The sequence below is a fragment of the Manacus candei genome, unplaced genomic scaffold (genome assembly GCF_025592945.1).
Source record: "Manacus candei isolate 608988 ecotype Guabito, Panama unplaced genomic scaffold, ASM2559294v1 h1tg000008l, whole genome shotgun sequence".
Lineage (NCBI taxonomy): Eukaryota > Metazoa > Chordata > Aves > Passeriformes > Pipridae > Manacus > Manacus candei.
The window spans coordinates 14,835,060-14,859,256 of NW_026138056.1; the positions used below are offsets into that span (position 1 = coordinate 14,835,060).

The 24,197-nt window shown below is 35.3% G+C and overlaps 1 non-coding gene across 1 annotated transcript; it reads right to left on the reverse strand.

Annotated features, from left to right (window-relative positions):
- Positions 1-8,649: 8,649 nt before the first annotated feature.
- TRNAG-CCC (transfer RNA glycine (anticodon CCC)) lies at positions 8,650-8,720 on the reverse strand. The gene has a single exon. It is a non-coding gene; the product is annotated as a tRNA-Gly (tRNA).
- Between the last annotated feature and the right edge of the window lie 15,477 nt (positions 8,721-24,197).

Consider the following 24,197-nt stretch of genomic DNA (forward strand, 5'->3'; position numbering starts at 1 on the left):
AGCATTAAATTATTCACCTCTATGTCATTTAATTGTTGCTGCATAATACCTCTTTTTTTTTTCTTCAACCTGTTGTTCAGTTTGCTTCTGCTCTTTATCTAGCTTATCTGATCCACATAGGAGATCTTCTGGAGAATTTATGCATAAATAGATGTGTTCATATTCAAAAGCTATTGTTCTATATTTATAGAAAAAAAGTGTTAGTAAATACTGTAACAGATACCATTTTTAAGCTTACTTTTGTTTTCCCTTCCATACCCATTTTTCCATCATGTATAAAAATGTAGGTTTTTATACTCTACGCTTTGAATGAAAAAATGCACTTTTAAAACAGAAATACCTCTGCTACTTCATATAGTCTTTTTCATCTTACAGAAAAAAAAATAATAAAAAATCACTGCTTACTTTGCTCCCCATGCTTCTTTATTTTCTTTCTGCAAAGAAAGTTAGAAATAAAGTTCTGAAATCAAAATATATATTTGGAACAGCTTCCATGGAATGTGTATAAAGAGCAAAATAATAATTTATTAACTATTGTCACTACCTCATGCAAAATACCGCTAAGGGCAGCTAACAAGAGGAGGAAGAAGAAAATAAAATATTGCAATATCTCTTTTTTGTTATTTTCATTAATTCATTTTATTATTAATTGGCACCTCGAGGAAAACAATTCCCATCTATTGTATAAATTTCATTTGCATCATTAATATGAACACCAAATATTAAATGAAAGACATTATTATTAACACATGTAGTGAGGGAAATTTTACATTAATAAATGTGTTTACATAAATAGTATAATATTTATATTATTCAATGTTTAAATTTATTTTAAAATATATTAAAAAATCAAAATAGGCATTCATATTTCCATTCTGAAACAACAATTTAAACTTGTAATCAATGAGAATGTTCTTCCTGGAAGTTACCAATATCTTTTGGATATCATTTGCACACAAATCTGCTTGTGCAAACTCTGTTTCCAAGCTTTTAACACATGGCATAGACCATGATGTATAACTTATACCACACCTCTCTAGGTTTCCAGGAAACTAATGATGTGATCTTTGTCACATTGTTTCTACTTAGTTTCAGTTGGGGAAGGGCTAACAACATTACTCACTGCCAAGAATGCCTTGTTTGGAAAATACTATTAGTTATTAGAAGAATCTTTTTTTCTTTTAATTTTTCAATTTGACTCATTAAATCTGCATCACAAATAAACTACCCATAATCCATTATTGAACTATTGAACTGTTCAACAACCCCTGTCTCTCCTCCAAAATTGGGGAAGTATTACTGCATTCAGACTGTGTTAAGAGAACTTCAAATAGAGTAACACCAAAAACCTTGAGAAGAGGATAACCTATGACAAGTTATGTACTGGTAGTTGGATAACAGAACTACTACAGACTGATTCTGCAACAAAAAAACTTCTTGCTGAGGTAGCAGCAATTCTTGCATCTGGGCTTAGAGAAAAAATCTAAACTGAACAGTTTCAATAGATGTTGATCTTACTTGATTGTGAGAATGTTCTGTAACAAGTATATGGCTTACAGAAAACTCCGTCTTAAATAATAGCTAGTTTTCTCCCTATTGATTTGGAAACAAAAATAAAGGCATATTGCTTTTTCTTTTCTGGCAATATGGTCCAGTGAAAATGCCCTCCTCTTTCAGACACTTAGAGAATAATCACTTGTTTCACATTGATTACTATATTTTCAATTTTGTTTCCTAAGACACTTATTTTCTTGGGTGGGGGAAGGGAGGGAGAAAGGACAGGAAGGAGGCTTCAAATATCTTTCCTATCATAAAACAACTTGTTACCATGAACAATGTATGCCCACCTAATACATGCCATCTGCTCTCTATTACCACTGCTATAGCACTCCATATAAGCAAAGCTTTCAAAAATCTAAAAGATCATCAGATCTAAAAGAGAAAGGTCTAATAACAAAAGGAATATTTCTCAGTCAGACAAGTTTAGTTGGTATTCCATCGGAGCACGTCTGGACAAAAGGTTATTTCTCTGAAATTTTTCCTGTAATTTAACCTCAGGGAGGGTTAATACCACTGGTATAATGTGCAAACATGGGCAATAGGCTATTAGGTCATCACTATACAACTGGAATAAAATGGCTCTTTAGCCATACTTTCAAGATGATAGAGGACAGAACTGAAAAATGCAGGAATGCTGTACCAGAAGTAATATAAAGGCTTGGAAGAGACAAGTGTACTTAATTAAATCAACGCAAGTAGATTGAGGGACTGTTTCTAATACAAAAATCTTCTGTTTCTTTTTCTTATTATAGAAAATGGACCTCCCATGAGAGGAAGGAAAAACATTATTATCAGTAGCATCCATAAAGCAGGGAAACGAAGAAGGTCCCCAGCATGCCATTACTGGGGGCTTATCCATTAGTTGCTATCTTTAGCTTGTAAGTAAGAATTACAGAGGAAACAAGAAAATATTAAACAGGCTTACCTTTTGTAAGAAAATAGAACACCACAGTTAAAGCAGACAGAAAGATTTTTCTAATGCAGAAAGCAAGAAAGGTCAAAAATAAGGCTGGAATGATGCTGTGTTTTATGTTGTATCACAGCACAACTGCACAGCTGCAAAATCCTGCTCTTCTGAGCTGTTGACTTCTGTTTTCTCTTTCTTTTTTTTTTTTTCATAATGACAAAAAAAATGCTAGTGAGTGGTCCAGACCCTACTACTTTTACTCATGGCTGTCTTTAAATGCATCTTTAGTTCTAGATCTACTACTTGTCTCTCAAACTCTTCTATGCTCTTGACATCTCCATAGAATCATAGAATCACAGAATGTTAAGAGGTTGGAAGGGACCTTAAAGATCATCTAATCACAATCACTCATGCTATGGGCAAGGACACCTTTCACTAGGTGTTTCCACTCTTTCAGTTTGTACCCAGTACCCCTTGTCCTCTCACTACAATTCCAGATGAAGAGTCCCTCTCCAGCTTCCCTGTAAGCCCCATTTAGAAATGGGAGATATAGATATTAGATTCTACTATTGACCACTTGCACAGTTCAAGGTCACAGAACGGAAGCAAACAAATTTTGTAACAAAAGCAAATGGAGATTGTCAGAAGCAAATAAAAATGGTACAGACTTTTCTCTGGGAAAAAAAAAGGGAATAAAAACCTCAGAAGGACTTCTGTTCATCACAGTAAATCCAACATTTAATTCTAAAGAAAAATAGTCTTTGACAGTTCTCAGAGTAAGCCTCTCCTATCTGGGACCATTGCAAAAGGACTCAAAGAGGGTTCTGACTCAAGGACTTACAGTGAAATACTGCAATGCCTCCCTCTAGTTTTGGCTGGTTCTTTTGATTCCATATGATTTTGGATCAGAATTCAACATCAGAAAACTCACAGCATGGGAGTATTCATTTGAGAATGAGCAGGAAGGAACAACAGAGCCAAAAAAATCCTGTATTTCATAATGGTAAGAGTGGTGGTGTTAATAGTAGAGATATTTTTTGCAGAGGTATCACAGGTCTCCTTTATAAGAATGAAGAGATGATGAATCTCAATGGTACCCACCTACCAACTATGAGAAGGCTCTCAGGATGCATTATTCGCTGGTGTGCTAATAATGCACCACAGGAGATCTTTTCCAGTTATTAGAGGGAATTTGGATGAGAAGAAAGTAATTAATTGTATTGTTTTATCTAAGAAAAGGCAATGCTTTTACTGCATCTATGTGCAACCAGTGTGGCTTGAGGTTTGCACAGCCATTATCATTGAATTCCATCTCCTCACAGAATGTGCACAAGAATAGCAACTGAAAAATCATCTTGATACTTGATTGTATTCTGTAGGCAGGCACCACTAACACATTGGGTACAAAGCCCGTTCAGCAGCTGCTGATTTTTCCAGGTGTATTGGGTTTTCATGGTAAGGTTTTGGTAGCGGGGGGCTGCAGGGTTGGCTTCAGTTCATCCCACATTCCCTATCACCTTGTGCCCCTGCTGGGAAGAAGGCAGAAAAAATCATAAGTTAAGCTCAAGAAGAAGGGAGGGGTGGTGGGAAGGTCTTTTAAAATTCTGGTTTATTTCTTATTACCTTACTCTAATTTGATTGGTAATAAATTCAATTAATTTCCCTGAGTCAAGTCTGTTTTTCCTGTGATAGTAAGTGTTGAGTGACCTCTACCTGTCCTTATCTCGACTCACAAGCCTTTGCTTATAGTTTCTCTCCTCTGTCCAGCTGAGAAGGGGAGTGATAAAGTGATTGTAGTGGGCATGTGGTGCCCATCCAGGGTGAAATCTACCACACCAGGAAACTTTGAGAGACACATTGACTTTGATTTTCTGGTATCATGAGGAAAGAAGGAGTGGTCTCTGGGAACTTGCTGCTCAGACAGAAGCCAGAGTTTCATTCTGACAACTCCACTTTAAGGCTTATATCTTGCTAGTGATACTGAATGCAGAAATTAAGGACTTCTTCCAATAATAGTCCTGGAGCTTTCAATCAGTGTTTTTCTTGAGGCTTTAAGATCTGCTAATTATTAAAACAATTTTAATATAACCATTACCCATGCCCTTGCAGAAGACAGCTGATGGAATCCATCTGCCAAAGGATGGATAGAGATGGAGCACTCCATTTGGTGATGTCAAACTTGGGATTTCAGTCAGAGAAGCTAAAGAAATATCAACACTTATCTGAGGATGGTTGAAAAACATCACTGAAGTTCAGAAGAAAAGAGGTACCTTTGACAATCAAAAAAAGGACACCAAAGTGGGTTATATGAATTTAGCAGTTCACATCAGAAGAAGATAAATGGCTACCCTATTGTGTATATGCATGCATCAATATAAGGTATAGTAAGGGTTTCATTGCAGCTTCTACAGAAACGGAAGAAATATATAAAAAATTCAAATTATAATGTCACTGCATATATGGATTATTACTAAAGACTTTTTATCTTCTAAAACAAACTAAATTATTGTGAATAACTAGATACAAATAAAGTGTTTCATGCTTGCATGAGTATTTAAATTATGGCAAAAGATATAACCCTTCTATGTGAGCTGGTCACAAGCTACTCAAAACTAATTCATGGTAGAAGCAGAAAGAAAGTAGTGAAGAATTTGGAGATGAACTAAGATTGTTACTGTCATACTTACCAGAGTCACTTTTCACACTCCTTCTTGATCTTGAACCTCTATTTTAAGATTCCACTCCAAATTCTTACAGGGGAAAAAAAGCCTTGTACAATGCTTAAGAAAACAAGTTAATGGCCAACAGCAATGAAAATGTAACATCACACTAAAGAGTAGCATAGCTTTTAAATTTTTTCTCAAGCATCATGAAACAATATTAAAAAAAAAATTCCAGCAGAGTCTCAGGTACAAGAGAGATAAATAAATATGGGCCATGCTATAAAAAAGTAACAATATTTTCCAGATTTAATTTAGTTTTCTTTTGGTAGTTTAAAATAACTATATACACAAAGAAGCTGAACTGTCTTACAATCCATACCTGCACTTTGGAAGTGTATATGCCATCAGCACTTGGAGAGGGAGGTTTCTGTATAAGGAGGTCATAAACATCTCCCAGATGCCACATACCTAAGAAAATACAAAAGCAGGTGCCAAATATTCTCAAACTCCAAATCCCAAAGATTATTGGGAACTTCAAGGAAATAGAAGTGACAGAGATCAGTGTCCATGAGGAAAACACATCCTGTAATCAGTGAGTAAAAGCCTTATTTCCAGATGAAAGTTTACCTATCTGTTCCAGAGAGGACTCCAGGCAAAAACTCGTACCCATGGCACTACCCTCCACCTCCCACCTTCTTGCCCGTGTATGCATATATTGGATCTGAATCAAAATCCTGAGTCTGTTGGACAAACTCTGGCATCTGGATTGCTCTCCAAACTGCAGCAACATTTTGAATGAGCAATGATAACATTTGGTGATTGCATGAATATATTTTGACTATTCAGTAGCCCAAGGACACAGTTTAACTGGTGGTTACAGATAGGCACTTTGTTTAGACCCAACAAGGGGTAATTGCTCTAACAGAATATCTGCAGAGACCAGGCCATCAACTATAAACTGTACCCTCTTTTATATTATCATATTCAAAATTAACCACTATTCAACCATTGCTTAGGTAGAGAGGTATCTCAGCCTGTGTGCACTTCAATCACACTTACTTTTACCTTGCAAATAGCTCTTGCAACTGGTCGCCTTCCCTGTGTGTGTTTTCATGCCTATATATATGCTTTAAATACATATATATTATACATATAATATATATTATAATCTACAATGTATCATTAGTTGTATATTATTCATTACATATTATATGTTACAAATTATATATTATTATAAACCCTATGCTTTTGCTAATTTATTGTAACTAAGACTATATTATATATAGCAATGTTAACTTTGCTAACTGTTTACAGATTGGTCATTCTGCAAGTGACAGGAATGGAGTGGTGCAACAGCAACTTGAGTGGTGCTGGTAAGCAATCTTATTACTGAGGGTACAGCCACTAACAATGGCTTCATGTAGAAGTTAAGTTGGCCAACAAGTAAACCACAATACCTAGAGAGTGAAATTCCCTCTCTTAACAAAAATGTATAGCTTTGAGATATATTTCTGACTGACTACATACCTGGGATGATAATACTAGTTATGACTTGCTGTATTGGGTTTGTGTGACCAGGTTTTGGGAAGTGGGGGGTTACGGGGGTAGCTTCTGTGAGAAGCTGCTAGAAGCTTTGGCAAATCCATATTGACTACTCCTGATGACTTTCTGGTCCTTGTGAAATGTGCCTGGAAAATGCTGTCCAGGATTAGCTGCTCCATCACCTCTCCATGGACTGAGGTGAGGCTGACTCATCTATAGTTCCTGGGGTCCTCCTTCTTGCCTTTCTTGAACATAGGATGATATTTGCCTTCCACCAGTCCTCAACCACTTCTCTCAGTCACTCAAGGATTATTGATAGGGGCTTCACTATGAAGTCAGCAAGTTCCCTCAGCACTCATGGGTGCATCCTATCAAGGCCCGTGGACTTATGTATGTCCAGTTTGCGTATTCCCTGACCTGATTCTCTTTCAGAAAGGGTATGCATTCCTCGCTCCAGCCTTTCCCTTTGGTCTCTGGGACCTGGGATTTCTGTAGGTTGGCTCTTGCCTTCAGTAGGGACTGAAGCAAAGAAGACATTCAGTACTGCAGCCTTTCCCATGTTCTGTACCATCAGGCTCCCTGCCTCATGCAGCAATGGGCTCACATTTTCTGTAGTCTTTCTTTTGTGATCTATGCATGAACAGAAGTCCTTCTTGTTGCCAGATTCAATTCCATTTGGGCTTCAACTTTTCTAACTGCGTCACTGTATGCTCAAGACAATGTTTCTGTGTTTCTCCCAGGTTACCTGTCCCTGCTTCCATCTTCTATATGCTTCCTTTTTGTATCTGTTTTCCCTAGAGCTCCTTATTCATCCAATCAAACCTCCCCGCATTTTTGCCTGACTTCCTACTCATTGGAATGGACTGCTCTTGTGTTTGAAGGAGATGATATTTGAACATTAAATAGCTTTTTTGGGCCCAAATATAATATCAAACTAGCAATATTGGATGAGAAGAAAGTGGTAAAAACAGCCCTTTTACCTTAAAGTGTTGAAATTTGTCACAGAGTCTCAGTTCATCTTTCGCATGATGAATGGCCTTGTACAGGATACTTCCTGCAGTACAGTGGTACAGGTTAGTAATATAGTTGATGAGTTCAAATTACAAGTATTTGCTGTTTGCAGAAATCTTAGGTCACATAAAACCATTTTAGTTTCTTTGCTTACAAACAAAACTTTCAGCAGAAGTGAACTGTTTAATAGATGCAAACTTAAAACACCACTCAATTACACTATTGGATTACACAGCAAATCCAGTCTGAATCAACTACAAAAAACCTGCATATAAACACTGATATTGCTTTGACTGATAGAATACAATCTCTATAATCTTAGAACTTAATATTTTTCAATATTAAGTTATAATTATGCTTTCAATATATCAAACAGTTTCTTTGAAGAAGAATGGGATTACTGAATAATAAACTGTTACTACAACTGACTATCTACTGAATCAGAATGATAAATCTAAATGGTATTGTAAGGACCTTCACAGGATATACATCATTATTTCTGATACTTAGTCTACAAACCCACAACAGATTAGCACTTTTCACACATTTATTTAGCTGAATTAGTGACCAAAATATTTCTGTCAAAGATCAGCTTCTTTAATACAAGGTGTCATTAGCTTAGTTATAGAAAGGAAGCATAATTTACCTTACAAAACCCAGAGATTTCTAACTGGTCAAGGACTAAGCATACAAGCACGCACACACACGCACACACACACACACACTGCACATTTCACTTTCAGTGCATGTGAAATGCTGGTTTCTAAATACAGAGTCTTTCAGTTTAAATAGTCCTTGAAACACCTGTAAGAGAGTGCAAGCCCACAGTGACTTAACTACCCTTCCCAAAATTCAAGTTACAAAAAGCACAAAGGAAGTGAACAAAACACATTGCCTTTTTGCATCTTGATGAACTACACCTAACATGTATAGGCACTGCACAGGGTGGGAGCTGAGGGTTTTCCATGCACCAGCCGGGAATCGAACCCAGGTCGCAAGAATGGGAATCTTGCATGATACCACTACACCACTGGTGCTTCCCTACAGTCTCCAAATAATCAAATGAGAAGTCATTCAGTGTCATTTCACTCTAATCTACCCCAATGGATCTATTAACAAGAACCTCAGTTACCCTGCCTCAGAGGCAGGTCAAAACAAGGACTATGGAGGAAAAAAAATTGTCTACCAGAAATAAATTACCTGAGGAACATAACACATATCCTAAAATATTGACAAAAGGTCACTGGACAATTAACTATTCACCTTACCCAGGGAAGTTTTGAAACAGCCAACGTGGAAAACCCTAAAAATGTCATCTCTTTGTTTCTTAAAATGTGTATAAGTAGAGCCAATCTTCTTTTTGGGAAGGCAGTGATTAAATGGCTTCAGAGACTCCTTCCAAAATGTCTCTGGTTATAAAAAGACTTAAATTTCAAAACGCCAAAGCCAAGAGAGTATTTCACCTGAACAGTGCAGAGTAAGCAGATGTGTGCTGAAGCTGTAAAGAAATGAAAGGAACCAAACAGTGACTGTTTCATTCTGATTTCCTTTACCTTTCACATGCAGCAAAATTGTTTTGACGCACACAAGGCTACCCATGACTCTAGAAGTCAAAACACTTCAAGCAAGGATGCAAGAGGAACATAAATATTCCAAGCAGAAAAGCAAGTGGAATGTAGCTGAAAGGAGTTCTTCGATGCAATGTCTACACTCTATGTACAGGTGTCGAAAGTTTTATCACAGCTTCTGCAGCTTACTCAGGAACTCTGTCCTCATATGAGAAGCATACTAAGTGTTTGATTTTTCTTTTCCCAAGCTTTCATACATTTAGCAACTGTGCATAGCGTGCAGCTCTGAGATTTTTCTGATCTAACAGTATCACTAAGATATACACAGTCTTCATGGGAAATAGGTTAATATCAGGTCAAATGCATTGGTTTTCCCCAGCTTCTCTCATTCATGATGTTTAACGTAATATGAAGGAAAGGAAACACAGATAGGGAGAGAATGTTCATATGGACAACAAATCCCAGAGTATTCCAGTAACTGGAATTTTTTTCCCCACCCAAATTTGCATAAACTTTGTATTTTAGATCCTTCTAAAATCAGTCTTGGAATAGTTTTGGAAAAAAATGAATTCATGACCATTTTCCCAAAGGCAACCCTATTTCTGGATGCTTCTATACAGCACTCAACATCAGCGTGTGTGATGATTTCCTCATCAATGCTGTCACCATAATTTGAAGTACACGTCTGAATGTAAAAAGCAGATCCCCTTCAAAAGACTTATAAAACATACTAGGAAAATATGATATCCATTTCAGAAAATGTAGATCTCTCTTTCTCACTCTCTCTCATATGAAGAAAAAGCACAGGACAGGAAATGAGACTATTTAAACTGCACATGCCTCTGGAATCTCAGGTGAGCACAAGATGCATTTCTTATATGAACTGCGTGTTCTAAATGCAAGTATGCAAGGAAAGATACACTGCCAACCTTTCTAGCAGAAATGTTAGAAGACAATTCTCTATTTTGCAGCTTTGTAGGAAGCGGACAGTCACTCTTTTTTAGTCATATTGAAGTAACCTGTCAAGGCTCTGTTAGGATACAGTTAATCAAAACAAGTACTCAAATTCTTAGACTAGCATGAGGCAGTGTGTTGACCCCTGTACTATATTTGTTATAGCCTTTGGTTAAAACACTTCTTATTCAGTCAAGAACTCCAAAAATATAAAAGGCAACTTTCAAATAAAAAGACCTACAAACAACCCTCTTCATTTGTCCTCTCAGTAACATGTAAGAGGAATAAACACAACTTCTAACTTTTAGGAGGGGTTAGCAGTTGCTCTCTCCTTTAAGATCTAATATGTTACATCCTAAGTCAGCGGTCTTGCAAGTAGAATTGAGAGAGCCTAAGGGTCCCATAAAATAGCATTCCAGAAAATCCTTCCAAGAGTTAACTTAAATTAACATAGAAAGCAATAAATAGAAATCTGAGATTGTATCAGCCTAACTAAGAATTCTGTTTTTCCACTAAAGCAAGATTTAAAAGGTAATACTTCTGAATTGAATTCTATGTTCAGCCTAAACTCATTATTTCCTCAGACTAGACTAAATGGTAGTCTGAAAAGATATTTCCTCTTCAAAGGATGGCTTTAGATCATCCTTTGAAGATATAAATAGATTTAGCTCCTAGAATCCTTCATTACCAGGAACTTGTCGTAACCATTCTCTGTGTCTTGAACCTGAATTTTCACACGCATTTCTTGAATTCCTGAACATGTAGAAGGACAATAATTGGGGTATACTCACAACAATACTAATTATGTATGAAATAGATAATGCTCTAAAGATTTCTCCTGTGAATGTGCCCAGTCTTTCTAGGATTCCTGTAAAGTTTTGGTGCACAAGATGCTGTCAAGTAATAACGTTTCTCAAATCTGTTTTCCAAGAACTCCCCTTTCAATCCCGATTCTTCACACTTGTCTCTATATGTTCTTACAAATCTGTTTCCTCTTTCAGCTTTTCAGTTAATACTTCCAAAATGGGTAAGATCTCTCTCCATTATGACAGGTATGATGAAATAAAAATTTTATCCTTCAAGAAAGATATCAATGAAATTAAAAATAATAAATTTAGAAAGCTCCATCACTAATTTTAAAATGTTTTAATAATCCCTTAAGTAGCTCCATCAACATCAGAACTAATGAAGCCTGGTTTATTATCCATTTGTGTCCCATCATTGATTTACTTTGGTATGTTAAGGTATGAGCTCTGACTTGGATCATTAATAAGAAGTATGGACATAGCTCCTCCTTTCTCTCATCTTTTTATCTCCTCCCTTTTCCAACACTTCTTGTGTGGCATTTTTGGGATCTAGTAAGGAATGCTTTCATGCTGACAAGATGTATTTATTTGACTCCATCATCAATTCCTACAAAACTTGTAAGAACCTAATTATCTTAAAGAACTTTTCAGATTACCTTGCTGAAACCAGAGAATAAAATCCAAAGTTTCTGGGAGGATAAAGAAGATAACCTGTCAGCTATATAAAATCAGCATATACCTAGTGTCCAAAGGCAGAAGAAACTAAAAAATGGGAGGTTTTTTCTGTTATATTACAAAAGCACTGAGAATATTATGTACAGTACAATTTAAAGTGTAGCTGTTTGGACTCAATAAAATGAAGAGTTACAAAATATGTGTGCATAGTATCTTAAAGAATTCAAAGAAAATAAAGAAAAACAGTATTTCAGAGTTTATATTAATAAATATAATATATGAAAAAAAATCATAAAAGCTTTTACCAAAATGTTTTTGGGACTGAGGTTTCTGTTAAAAAAAAAAAGAATTTCAGAATCTTCCTCATTGTATGTATTTTGTCTTCTGCATAATTTTAGCTATGTTTTTTTAAAGTAAAGATCAGAAAAGTTGGATGGTAAATTTCAGCCTGAAGCAATTTGAAATTAATTAAATATAATATTACAGACAGACTGAAAATAAAATTAAGGTTCACTTTCATAGGTATGTTTGCAGTGAAAAAATAAGGCTTGCTTCCTAAATTTATATTGCAGGTATTATCTATTCCTGATTTTTTTCAAAAACTCTTCAATTTCTCCCTCAAGTTCTTAACATTTACATTTCAAAACTCTCCAGTGCTTCATTGTTATTCAGAATCTTTTGCTTTATATTCAGTAGATCCCTTTCCTTGGTGGATTTCTAATGAACATTAAAACTTTAAGACACCTTTATCATAAGTTGAAATTATTTCAGGTCAGCACAGAAGATTCAAGTATGCAAGCATTTTTACCTCATTTATATAAAAACAATAAAAAACGTACTAATTCTTCCACAGTTTTTATAATTTCAGAAATAGCATCCGATATTTTTACACTTTCATCTCCTTGGGCTGCTATTTTATTATCCACATATTCTATCAAGAAAATATTCTGTAATTAAAAGTACACACTCACAGCCTGCTAATTCATACATTACTTATGTGATATAAAGAAGTAGAATACCTTAAGTTTCTCTCAGCCCAAAGTTTTCCTTAATATCTCAATATCTCTCTTACTTCATAGAATCCTGCAGAGATTCATAGAATCATAGAATGATTTGGGTTGGAAGGGACCTTAAAGATCATCTAGTTCCAACCACCTCTGCCACAGGAAGGGACGCCTTCCACTAGACCAGATTTCTCAGCTCTCTTTCCTCTGCAGAGGTTGAAATAACATTGCTATCCTGGCAAAACTTACCTATGCAATTCACACTCACACAGTGATATGAGTCTAACTGGAATATGCCCAGACAGCAAACATTTTGTTCTGTCTAGCAGTATGAAGGTTGGTAAGGGTCTTAGAGAGCACATGTGGGAGGATCAGTCCAGAATTGGGACACAAGTACTTTAAATGTTATGGAGTTTCCTACTGTTACCTCAAGCATACAATGAAGAACAGATTTACATAGGAATATTTGTGATTAAGTCCCATCAGCTAAGGAGGGAAACAGTACAGGTTTTGCCTTGTTATCTTGATCAGAATGTCACAGCTCTGTTGGACTCCTCCAGGATTCTGCCAACTGTCCTTGTATGGCTGTACCTTCCTAACTGGCTGGGGATTGAGAGTCCTAACTCGAATGGTTAGGGATTATAAAACATGATCTGTGAGAGAAAACTGCAACGGAGCACCTTTCCTAGTCTAGAAGAAGGAGATAAAAAGGCAAATTACTAAAGCTCTCAATATGCAAAATACTCTAAGAAATATAGTGCTCCAACCCTGGCAGTGCTCAATGCCAGGTTGGATGGGGCTTTGAGCAACCTGGACTAGTGAAAGGTGTCCCTGCCCAAGGCAAGGGGCTGGACCTAGATGATCCTTAAGGTCCCTTCCAACCCAAACCATTCTATCATTCTGATTCAAAATACACTTCAGGGGAAGTGTGAGAAAGACAAGGAGAATCTAGCTACATCTACAGAGGAGAAAACCATAACTGATTAAGTATGAGCAAAATGTCCCAGTTTTTAAATTGCTAGTACATAGGAAAAACATTATTCAGAAATGTTTTTCCCTCTTCCAATGTTTTTAGAGCAAACATTTTGACAGGAATGACTTGAAACACTGTCACACTGTGCAGGTAATTAATGAAGACAAAAGAATAAAGGATTAATAGTTAAGTATGAGATCCATTTTATAAGAAGGGTTTCTTCTAATCTTTGAAAAGCAAAGCCCATGTAGATACAGAAAATAGATTTAATGCATACAGATATCTTTTGTAATGTAAATCTGAGTAACATGATAAAAAGAAAACTCAGAGTTGTCCTTACAGTGTCAAAAGTTGAAACATTCCTAATAGGTCATATATAAAATTTAAAAAACAACATGAATTAAAACAAGAAAGAAGAGCAAGGAAAAACAATGCCGAAAAACATTAGTTCACATCACTCGTTCTATCTTCAAACTTATTGCTGTATGTGACAGCGGTCATGTTATAATTTGGATCCAATTCAAACCCCATTAAAGTCACCAATAAATAAACCCAATATTTTCCCCATTCCTAAAATATCTCCATTGCCTCAGCAACTTTTCTATGATGATCAGAAGAATCACTTTGAGCTTTCTGAATGCCACTATTATTTATAAATATTTACTCAGTTCATTGGTTTAGCTATGTTTTTGAAGAAAATTGACAATGGCAAATCAGCTTTATGCTAAACTTAACCTTTAGCATAAACTAAGGTGGTCACCTAACGGAGCAGTTCCATTATCCCTGTTGTGCATGTCTCTCTTTCTCTTGCGTTGGTCCTAATACTCAGTTAGTACATGTTGATGTATATCAGGTCATCAAACTCAGCTGGAAACATATGAAAAAGAAAAATAAAAGGGAACAAAAGGTTCACTAATAAGTATTGGTTCTGTTTAAATGTAGTTATGTTCTGTATATCAGTTGGTAGCAATTGCTGGCATCAGTAACAGGAAGAAAACTGTAATACAGAGCTGGAAAAAAATGGCAAGAACATGCCCATTGGTGGTTCTAATATGACTGTATCTTTACTTTTGAAAGGGGATTGCCTTGGTGTGGTTTTTTTTTTTTTTAATTAAGATCTGGGCTTGTTTGGTACATTCAGCTTCTCAGAAATCCTCCATCTGTATTCTGGATTCCACTGGAGCCTTGGCAAGATGTAGATATCTAGATGCACAAGCCACAGTGGTACTGGTCATATAAAAGAGAAAGGCTTTTGTATTTTATTTACACTTGTTTACATATACATACATATAGAAAAAATAGCAGGCTTTGTTGTGGGCATCTAAATCCTGTTCTAGGCATTTTCTATTGGTTCCACATGTGGAGCTGTCAATTAACTGAAAATCAGTCAGGCAGTGTGAGGAACTCCAGATTTTAGACTGCAAAGTACAAAATTTCAAAGTGAAGTCTAAACAAATACAGCAGAAAACACAGGAATTTTAAGTAAAATAGAGTCTCACTATGCATGCTGTAAAAGTTTATCATATGCCATCTCAGGTCAAAAAATCTGATAATTCCAGAGGACACTTACACTGTCCCACTAAATGCACACTTTCTTCCAGATGATTTTAGAAGATAAGCAATATTAAGCAGATATGCATCCGATGACTAAAAATATCCAAGTCACTTTATTTAATGATATTTTTAATAGTTAAAGCTGAAAAACAATACTAAAACAAAATAATGAACAAGAGAGTTCTATAGAATCTATTACTTCTTATTTTTAAATTCATATTTGTATTTTTACTTTTACGGAGGACCTTAACTCTTAAAGATACAAAATATTCAGGCATTCATGTACTTTTCAATAAAAGATACTCATTTACTTGCTTGTTTATAAATATTCAAGACTCACTTTGCTGTTCCAACATTTTGCATCTTCCTGGATTTCTGCTTTTTGCTTCACTAGCTCCTCAAGGTGTTTTTCATCCTTTATAATCTTCACCTCTGTTTCTTTTAACTTCATACAGTATTCGGTCCAAATAAATTCAGAATTCTTTAACTCATTCCTAATAGAAATACACACAAAGTGAATCCATCTATTTGGAAATATTCCAAGGTAGTCCCTTTCCATAAAGGAAAATGTAAATCAGATCTGAATTAGTAAAGATTTATTTTGATTCTCTATTACATTTCTTGAACAGGTAAGCATGAGAGAATTTCAAAATATCTACCCTGGCAGGTTCATGCAATTTCAGCCAGATATCAAAACTACTCATGCTACCAGTTCACTTGCACTTAAACAGCCTGCCAACGTTGGATCTCTGTGCAGGTTTTGGTGCAGCTAAACACAAGGCTTTGTTTCATATCTCATATGTTTACGAAACAAACTAAGAGTCAACACTCTGCTAGTGGCTGTATCTACTTCAGAACTATCTTCATTTAATCAACCCACTTCACTGTAATTTTGTGGACAAATGTCATTTGTGAAGTAAATTTTTTACCTGCATCAATTTTTCATGTTAAAAGGAACTTGTAGGCAATGTCAAAGGAGGGGACAAGGACTTTCACTCTAAATAGTATATTTAACAGCATTGTAAGAAGGAAAACGTGCCATAATTATAGAACAGGATAATAATAACTTCAGGAAAGCACTCTCACGTGCACACATTTAGGCCTTATTATAGGTTGAAAAGAGGGCTTTTGTTATGTCTGTGTATGGGAATTGATTTGACAAAAGGCAAAATAAATAGAAGCATATTGGGTTAAAATTTTTAAATGGCTGCTGGTGTTTGTACCTTATTTTTATTATTGTTTCAGCAGGCAGAAAAAACCTTCCCTGCATGCTCCCTAGAGAACGATTCTGGTCAATAACATATGTAAAAGTGTGCTTTAAATGGTAAAATAAATCCACCACAGCAGACCTAAGACCAACAGTAGTTGAGTTTTACAGACATCTATTGCATTACAACCCAAAAAATCCTGAAGTGTTGCATACTTAGATACAGTTCAGAAAACAGAAAACAAAAATAAAGAGCCTTCATCACTAATTCAAGAGCCATTTCTACAAGATTATTTTATAGACCTTCTTCCTTAACTTGCTTCCAAGGTTTCATCTAGTGAAGTAAAGACTTACCTTGCGAAGTGTCAGAGAATATATTTTTAGCAACTTTCTGAGTTGTAGTTTTCTCATGAAAAATTACAGCACTATCAGCCACAATGTGTATGTGTAAAAGCAACAGCCTGTGCCATATGACGTACAACAGCCTCAGTATTTTCAGTTTTGTGCAGTCTTCATCATTTTCTCAGTGATGGCACTGAACATAAAGAAAAGAGTATGAACTGCACAACAGTCTTTCAAGTCTGTGCCGCCACAAATCTGTCTTTCTCACACCTATCGATACCACATGTTATTCTAGTCCTCCTCAGATGGCAGCTGAAAGGTCTACTTTCTCTGTAATGCAAGCATGACTTTAACTACCAGTCTAGCAAATAGCTGGGAAAAAAAATTAACAGATATAGTAAGAAAAAAAAAATTTTTTTCACCGAGGTATAAAAAGAACAGTTTTCTAGTTTTTGCCCAAAATGCTGATATTCCTAAAAACATCCTTGTCATTAGCACTTTTAGTTAAATTCACAGTGACACAAAATAGGTTGCAAGGTGCAGTCTACGTCACTCTCATGGGGTATGAATAGGAAATCACATAACTAGCTGAAACAGAAAATATACATGGTATATTTCTGTCAGTATAGATGATTAATTTCTGGTATTATTTACCTATTGCCATTATCATGAGCATTTTACTTACATTATGACTTCTTTCAAAAGAACAAAAGAACAAAGAAATTTTAATGCACCTCAGAACAAAGGCTTGTTACAGGAAAATACCACACTTTCTTTCTTGCACATGAAACAATCTCTAGAGCCTTAATTTGCACCAAGACTACCAAAACAAAACAGAAAAACTGCCCACATTGCCCTATAACTGCTAAGCAAGCTGACAGCTGTGATACAGTGACAGAATTCTACAGGGAACTGAAAAAATCTTGCACAAAAAACTTTTAAAAAGTGAAATAGTCAGAAGGCAAGATGAAAAATTCTAATATCAATGAAAATGCAGAAGTAAGATTAAATGATCAATTTTCACTGAAAGAATAGGTCAACAGCATGGTATCTCAAAGTCCCCTATCTGTGCTTTGATATATTTACTGATTACGTGAAAGAGCAACAAGTAGTTAAACTAAAATTCTGCATATAATGTGATTACAATAGGCAAGGCCAAATCAAATTTAAGAACTTGAGAAAAATTTCAATGCAAATTAAGTAAATGGGTAACAAAAGAGTACATACCATTTAGTGTCCAAACTCAAAAAGAAGTAGAGGATCAGAGAAATTAAGTACATTTTAAAGTTCCAAATTAAGAAATGGGATGTAAACATTAGAAAAAAAATGAGATTAATATGTTCCTCTTTAAGTCAGTGACATGGCTTAATTTGGAATAGTTTGCACTACCTTTCAACCCATTTCAGAGAATTATATCACCGTAATGAAAAGGAATCAGAGGCCATAAAATACAGAAGTCTTCTGAAAGCACATTGAAAATAATGAAAGTTGCTTTAGAAAAAAAGAAAGGAAGAATGAACAAAGTCCTAAGTAGAGGAGAATATAGCCTAGTGAAGAAGGTTAACAGTACATAGCAATATTTATCATTGCATACATCTTAAGACTTAGACTCCCAAACTACAGCAATTTGCTCACAAAAGGACAAAAAGACATAGCTGTTGATCACACTCTGTAAACATGAATCGATAAAGAAAAAGTTTAATCATAAGTATAGGATGGAATGGTTAAAAAAAAAAGGAAAGAAAAAATAGAAAAGAAAGTATAATTTTAACAATTTTTATTCTGGTATTACATGATAAAATCACCTCCAGCAATGGTCACTATAACCATTGCCAATAACTTTCGCCAGCAGCTTCTAATTCAGATGAGTTGATAGAACATTGAATATGCCAGTGAAACACTAAACTGACTTGTAGAGTATCTGAATACATAGTAATAAATCACACAACATTTTTGGTAGTACTTCTTACTCAGTACCTGATCTTTTCCATAATTAAAATCAACATGAGGTTTGCAATGAACTTAACAAGTTACAGAAGCAAGGTCCATGCTGTCTGATTTCTCTCAGCTGGAATCCATGGAGGAGATAATGAGTATTTGATCAGATCATCTCTATATACATATTTAAGCTATAATTAAAATTCCAAACATTGTGGAGACATTGTGAAGCTTGCATTCATAGGCTCATATACATAAAAAATGTGTTATTTCACACACCTCTTCTTTTGTTTAGACATACATAGTGACATTAATTGGAGAATTATTTTCAGAAGTCACTCCAGCTTTGACAAGTGTTATGACAAAATTCTAGTTTCAGGGGTTGTATAATAAAATACTTCCAATTTAGCTATATATCTGACTACAATTTTAATTTTTCATATACTAATATTCTTTCCTGAATGAAAATCAGGCTCTGAAATTAAGAGCTTTTAGTAACTAAAAATAAATGTATTGACTGAGAATTTACCTTGGAGGTAAAAAAATATAATTAGCATAATTATCATAAAGCTTATATAAAGCTTAGAATCAAAAAAAGAAAAAAAAGGAAAAATTCAGACATGGGGATGAAAGAAACAAGTCAGAGAGACACACTTAGTTTTCTAGTATTGCTAAGCTATCCCTCTTACATCATTTGAGTAAACACATGTTACCCAGGATTCCTCCTGCTCACATATTAAAGTATGAACATATTACAGAAAGAGGTATGATCCTTCTTCAGTTCTGCTGTTTAGTGCCAATGACAAAGAGATCCACAGTGATGTGACATCTTAAAGAAACGGGATTATTGCTTTTAAACAACCTTCCTTTGTTCAGGAGTGTGTCAGTATTATTTCTGCTCTAGCTGACTGTCAAGCACAGATCTCCCTGGATAGCAGACATCAAAAGGACCAGTCATATTAGCCAAAGAAATGATTTCCTGATGTTGATAGTTACCAAAAAATACATTGCGAGAGTGCTCTGTTTTGGAAAAGTCAGTGCTACTTTGTGCTTCAAGGCTTATTAATTGTCAAGATTCTGAGGCAGGCAGCAAGTACCCCTTCTGTGGGACTGAAAGAGGTGTTTCAAGTTCCTGAACACTAATCAGTTTTTGAAATAAAGTTGCCAATATGTTATAATCTAAAGAAACTGGAAATGATACAACCAACCCCCCCATTATAATCAGTTGCAGTTCTTTACTATGGGATATTGAGCACCATAAACAGTAAGCAAAACAATCACATTTAGCAATTACAGTTATTTCTTGAAGAAAGAACTTAAAATTTAAAACCAAGAGAAAAGGCCTCCATCCACTATGACCTCTTCTTTATGCCCCTCTGAGAGTGGGTCCATTCATGGAGGGGGCCAAGATGCCCCCTAATTCTACTGTATGCCTTGTTTTATTCTACCATATATTACAAATGCAGTAGACATACGGGTTAAATAGTATAACAATTCTTCCTATTTGGCCCATCAAATAAAATGGTAACTCGCAGTACCCTAAGCTCTCTCAGCTACTCAGTTATTTGAAGATTTGTTTTTGGCCTTCATGGTAGACAAGCTTACAAAAGACTGAATGGAGGAATTACAATGGGCTGTGTATAAGTATACTGGTTTTGGCTGAGATACAATTAATTTTCTTCACAGTAGCTTGTATGATGCTATGGTTTGGGTTTGTGCTGGAAACAGTGTTGATAACGCAGGAATGTTAGCAGCATTTACACAGATCAAAGGCTTTTTCTGCACCTGAACCCACCAGCAAGCAGGCTGGATGGCACAAGGAGTTAGGAGGAGACAGAGTTTGGAGAGCTGCCCCTCAACTGACCAAAGGAATATTCCACAGCATATGCTCAGATGTGATGGAGCTTGGCTTTCGTGGAGATGACAGAACACCTGCCTGCCCATGGGCAGTGGTGAACAAATTCCTTGTTTTGCTTTGCTTGTCTGTGTGGCTTTTGTTTTTTTCTATTAAACTGTATTTATTTCAACCCATGAGTTTTTTCATTTTTACCCTTCTGCTTCTCCACACTATCCTGGCTCAGAGGAAGTGAGCAAGTGGCTGTGTGGGGCTCAGCTGCCTAGTGGGGTTAAACCACGACAATAAATTATTCATGCTGCTTACTTTCTGTCTTTTTAGAAAGTCTGGCAAGCATGCTGCTGGCCTGTACACAACAAAAATGACCACATTTCTGACAGTAACAACTTCTAGAGTTCAATGTTTTCTTGGCAAAGATGGGTTGATGTGTGGCATAAGATTTTTAGATACGTGCAGACGAGAATCATCTTTGGCAAACAGGCATCCAGTGAGCAGAAGTGAATAACAGCTTTTACAGGTATTCCACCTGTGCTGGTGGGAAGAGTAGCTCTTGTAGTTCACAGTCACATTTGGAAGCATAAAGAGTGTCACAGTGTTCTAGAATCACCCAATTGTCTAGCAGACACAGATGGCCCATCTCTTTGAGGAATATAATGCTGCTGCCAAGAACTTTATGAAATTCCACTGTTTATCCAATAAACATAATTCTCCTCTACAAATGATCAGGGAGTATATTGTGTTCACAGTACTTCATGTGAGCTGAGTGGATCAGTGTATGGAAACAGACATCCTGCAGCAAGAGAATTGCAATGTCTTCATTTTGAAGAGACATGGCACTAACCTGAGAAGATAAATGGATCTTCAGATAACAGATACTTTTCTAAAGTCCTCATTTCTTAAAAAAATAAGGCATCCAGTAACAAGAAACTTTTCTTCAGCTCTGTAATTGCTCCTTTACAGCTCTTAGGTAAACTAATGAGGCCAACTCTGTAGTGAATTTGAACGAAAATGATCCTTTAGAAGAAACAGGGAATAGGAGTTACATGGGACAGTCCCTTGAAATGGATGAGAAATTAACATTTACTGAAATGAGGTTACTAAGGACACAAGTTTGCACGTACAATTCAACCATTAGCATTAGTCTTACTTCCTTGGATGAAGCATCAGTGGGCAGGACAGGTTTTTAACCGCGACTGTACATGAGGCACTTTATAACATTAACTCTCTGGAATGTCAGAACAGGGCATGCTGGTCCAACTCAGATAGTGCATAGTGCAACTTGAATTATGGAAGTGGTATATAAGTTCCTAGTGAACCCCAGAGGTTCTGAATGAATAAGATGGACCAAATTTCATGACTTATACGAAATTTATATACTCCATAATTACCATGTAGAATTTTGGAAAAACCTACTATGGTCACTCAGATTTATTTTAAAAATGTACTGATGTCTTTCAATTATGCCTGTGAGCCTTCCTCACCTCAAGTGAAAAAGAGCCACTGTATCACTTGGTACTTTGCCAAATAAAACCTGGTATGGAACCATTGGCATGTGGAGAAAAGTCGAGTGCAACCTCCTACCAAATATCAAAGTACTCGGTATTCTTGTTCTTTGGCAAAGTTATTCTTGGTGCTGACTCTTTGCATATTCAGCGATAGAAAGGAGAGAATACTTGTCGTTGACTGTTTATTAGCAGTGTGCTATTGTTACTATTGCTCCACTTGATAATCCAAGGGTCAATTCTTTTCATTGCCTTTTATATTTCCATAAGTTCCCAAAGAACATCACCGCATATTTTTGATGCCTAAGAAAATAAAACAAATCTTCTGAAAGATGTTATACAAAAATCATACATAATGTTTAAAAGAAAATATAATTTCAAGATTTGACTGATTCTTGGCAGTTTAAAAAATGATTTTTAAAGATGAAATTCCAGGAAAAACAACAGAATGTGTTGTAAAATTTCATAATATAATTAAATGTTAGCAAGAGGGTCTTCATTCTGTTAAAAAACTTTGGAGTTCTTTTGAAAAGGTGGCTACTTTCATGGGAAGATAGTGACCTCTGGAGCAGAAAGAAAGAAATAATGTGCAAAGAAGCCACTGAGGTTTCAGTCAGCAATTTGACAAAATCATAACTGAAACATGTAACAGAAGCTGTGCAAGCCTGGCAGTCACCTTTGTAAAGAAGGAGCCTGAGACAATGCTGACAGTGACTGCAATTTTCAATGTTTTTAATAGTATTGAGACACTCGGTTTGTAACAACTCTCAAATAGAGATATGCACGTCTGTTGTCTCTGCTTTTTAAAATATTACAAATACAAATAGATAAAATAATATAAAATCTTTATTATAACCTAGCACACCACTGCTTAAAATAGTTCTCTGGATATTAAAAAAGGGACTGAATATTAAATAATTGTTTTAATTGCAAAGAAAACTAAGTATCAGCTGCTGTGGGAGGAAAACCCAAATCTGAGTAACTAACTACATAAATTGTATTACAATAAAAGCCACAGATAATTTACTTGACAATTAGAAATTCTGTTGAAAGTAAATATATAAATAAGATAAACACAAATATATAAATAGTCATAAATAAATACATATAAATACAGTAACACCAAGTCTATCTTCTTATGATATGCAGAAAAAACTGCTCTGAAAAAAAAGGTATTTATTCAAAAGAGTCTTTAGAAAAAAATATTTTAAGTCTACTTACAGAGTTGTATTTTAGTACGTCTGAATATCTGAACTGCATATAATATATTTTAAGGCATTATCAAGAAAAAAGGATATAAAATTTAAAAAGTTATCAACTTGATTTTTAATTAGTATTTCAAACATATCTCATAGCACTGATAGAACTGTGAGCTGTTTCATAGGTTAGAACTAATTCTTGATAATTCTCATACTATTTGTGCAATAGGTAATTAACTTTTTCATTTTAGAAGTGTTTTGACATGAATGTAGAGTTATCCAAATATGAATTGAAAATAACACAAATTAAAAGAGACAATATTATGAATCGCCTACAAAAAAAAAAGAGAGCATTTTAAACTGTAAATATCTTGAAGAAGATATAACACTCTGGAGTTGTTATATAGAAAATATGTAGAAAACATAATAATTATCACTAGCATTTGAACTTGAAGAAAAACATTATCCCTCCAGTTTCAGGAATCAGTTTTAAGTTACATGGAAATTTGCTTCACTTTGATTATTTAGACTGGTATAATCCACATTAGCATTTATTATCAAAAATAATACATTATTATCAATATTACAATCATTAAATACCATAAACAAATAAATTAGGAAAAATGTACATTAGTACCTAAGAATAATTGAATCTTGCAAACTTTTTTTGACATCTCCATATTCTGAAACACAGATGTCTGTGAGAAATGTGAGCAGAATCTATGCAAATATCAGATATGTGCCTTCTATCTTTCCCATGAAAAATCCCCCATGAAGTCAACTTATAAAGTTAGAATTACATTCCATGTATGCTTAAGAGACATTTATTAAAGGCCAAGAGCATTATGCTCCCCGGATTCTGTCTGTATGTAGTGGTATGGGCACACAGTTCACAGTCTTTGCATATTAAATTTACAACAGACTTTGATATTTCCAA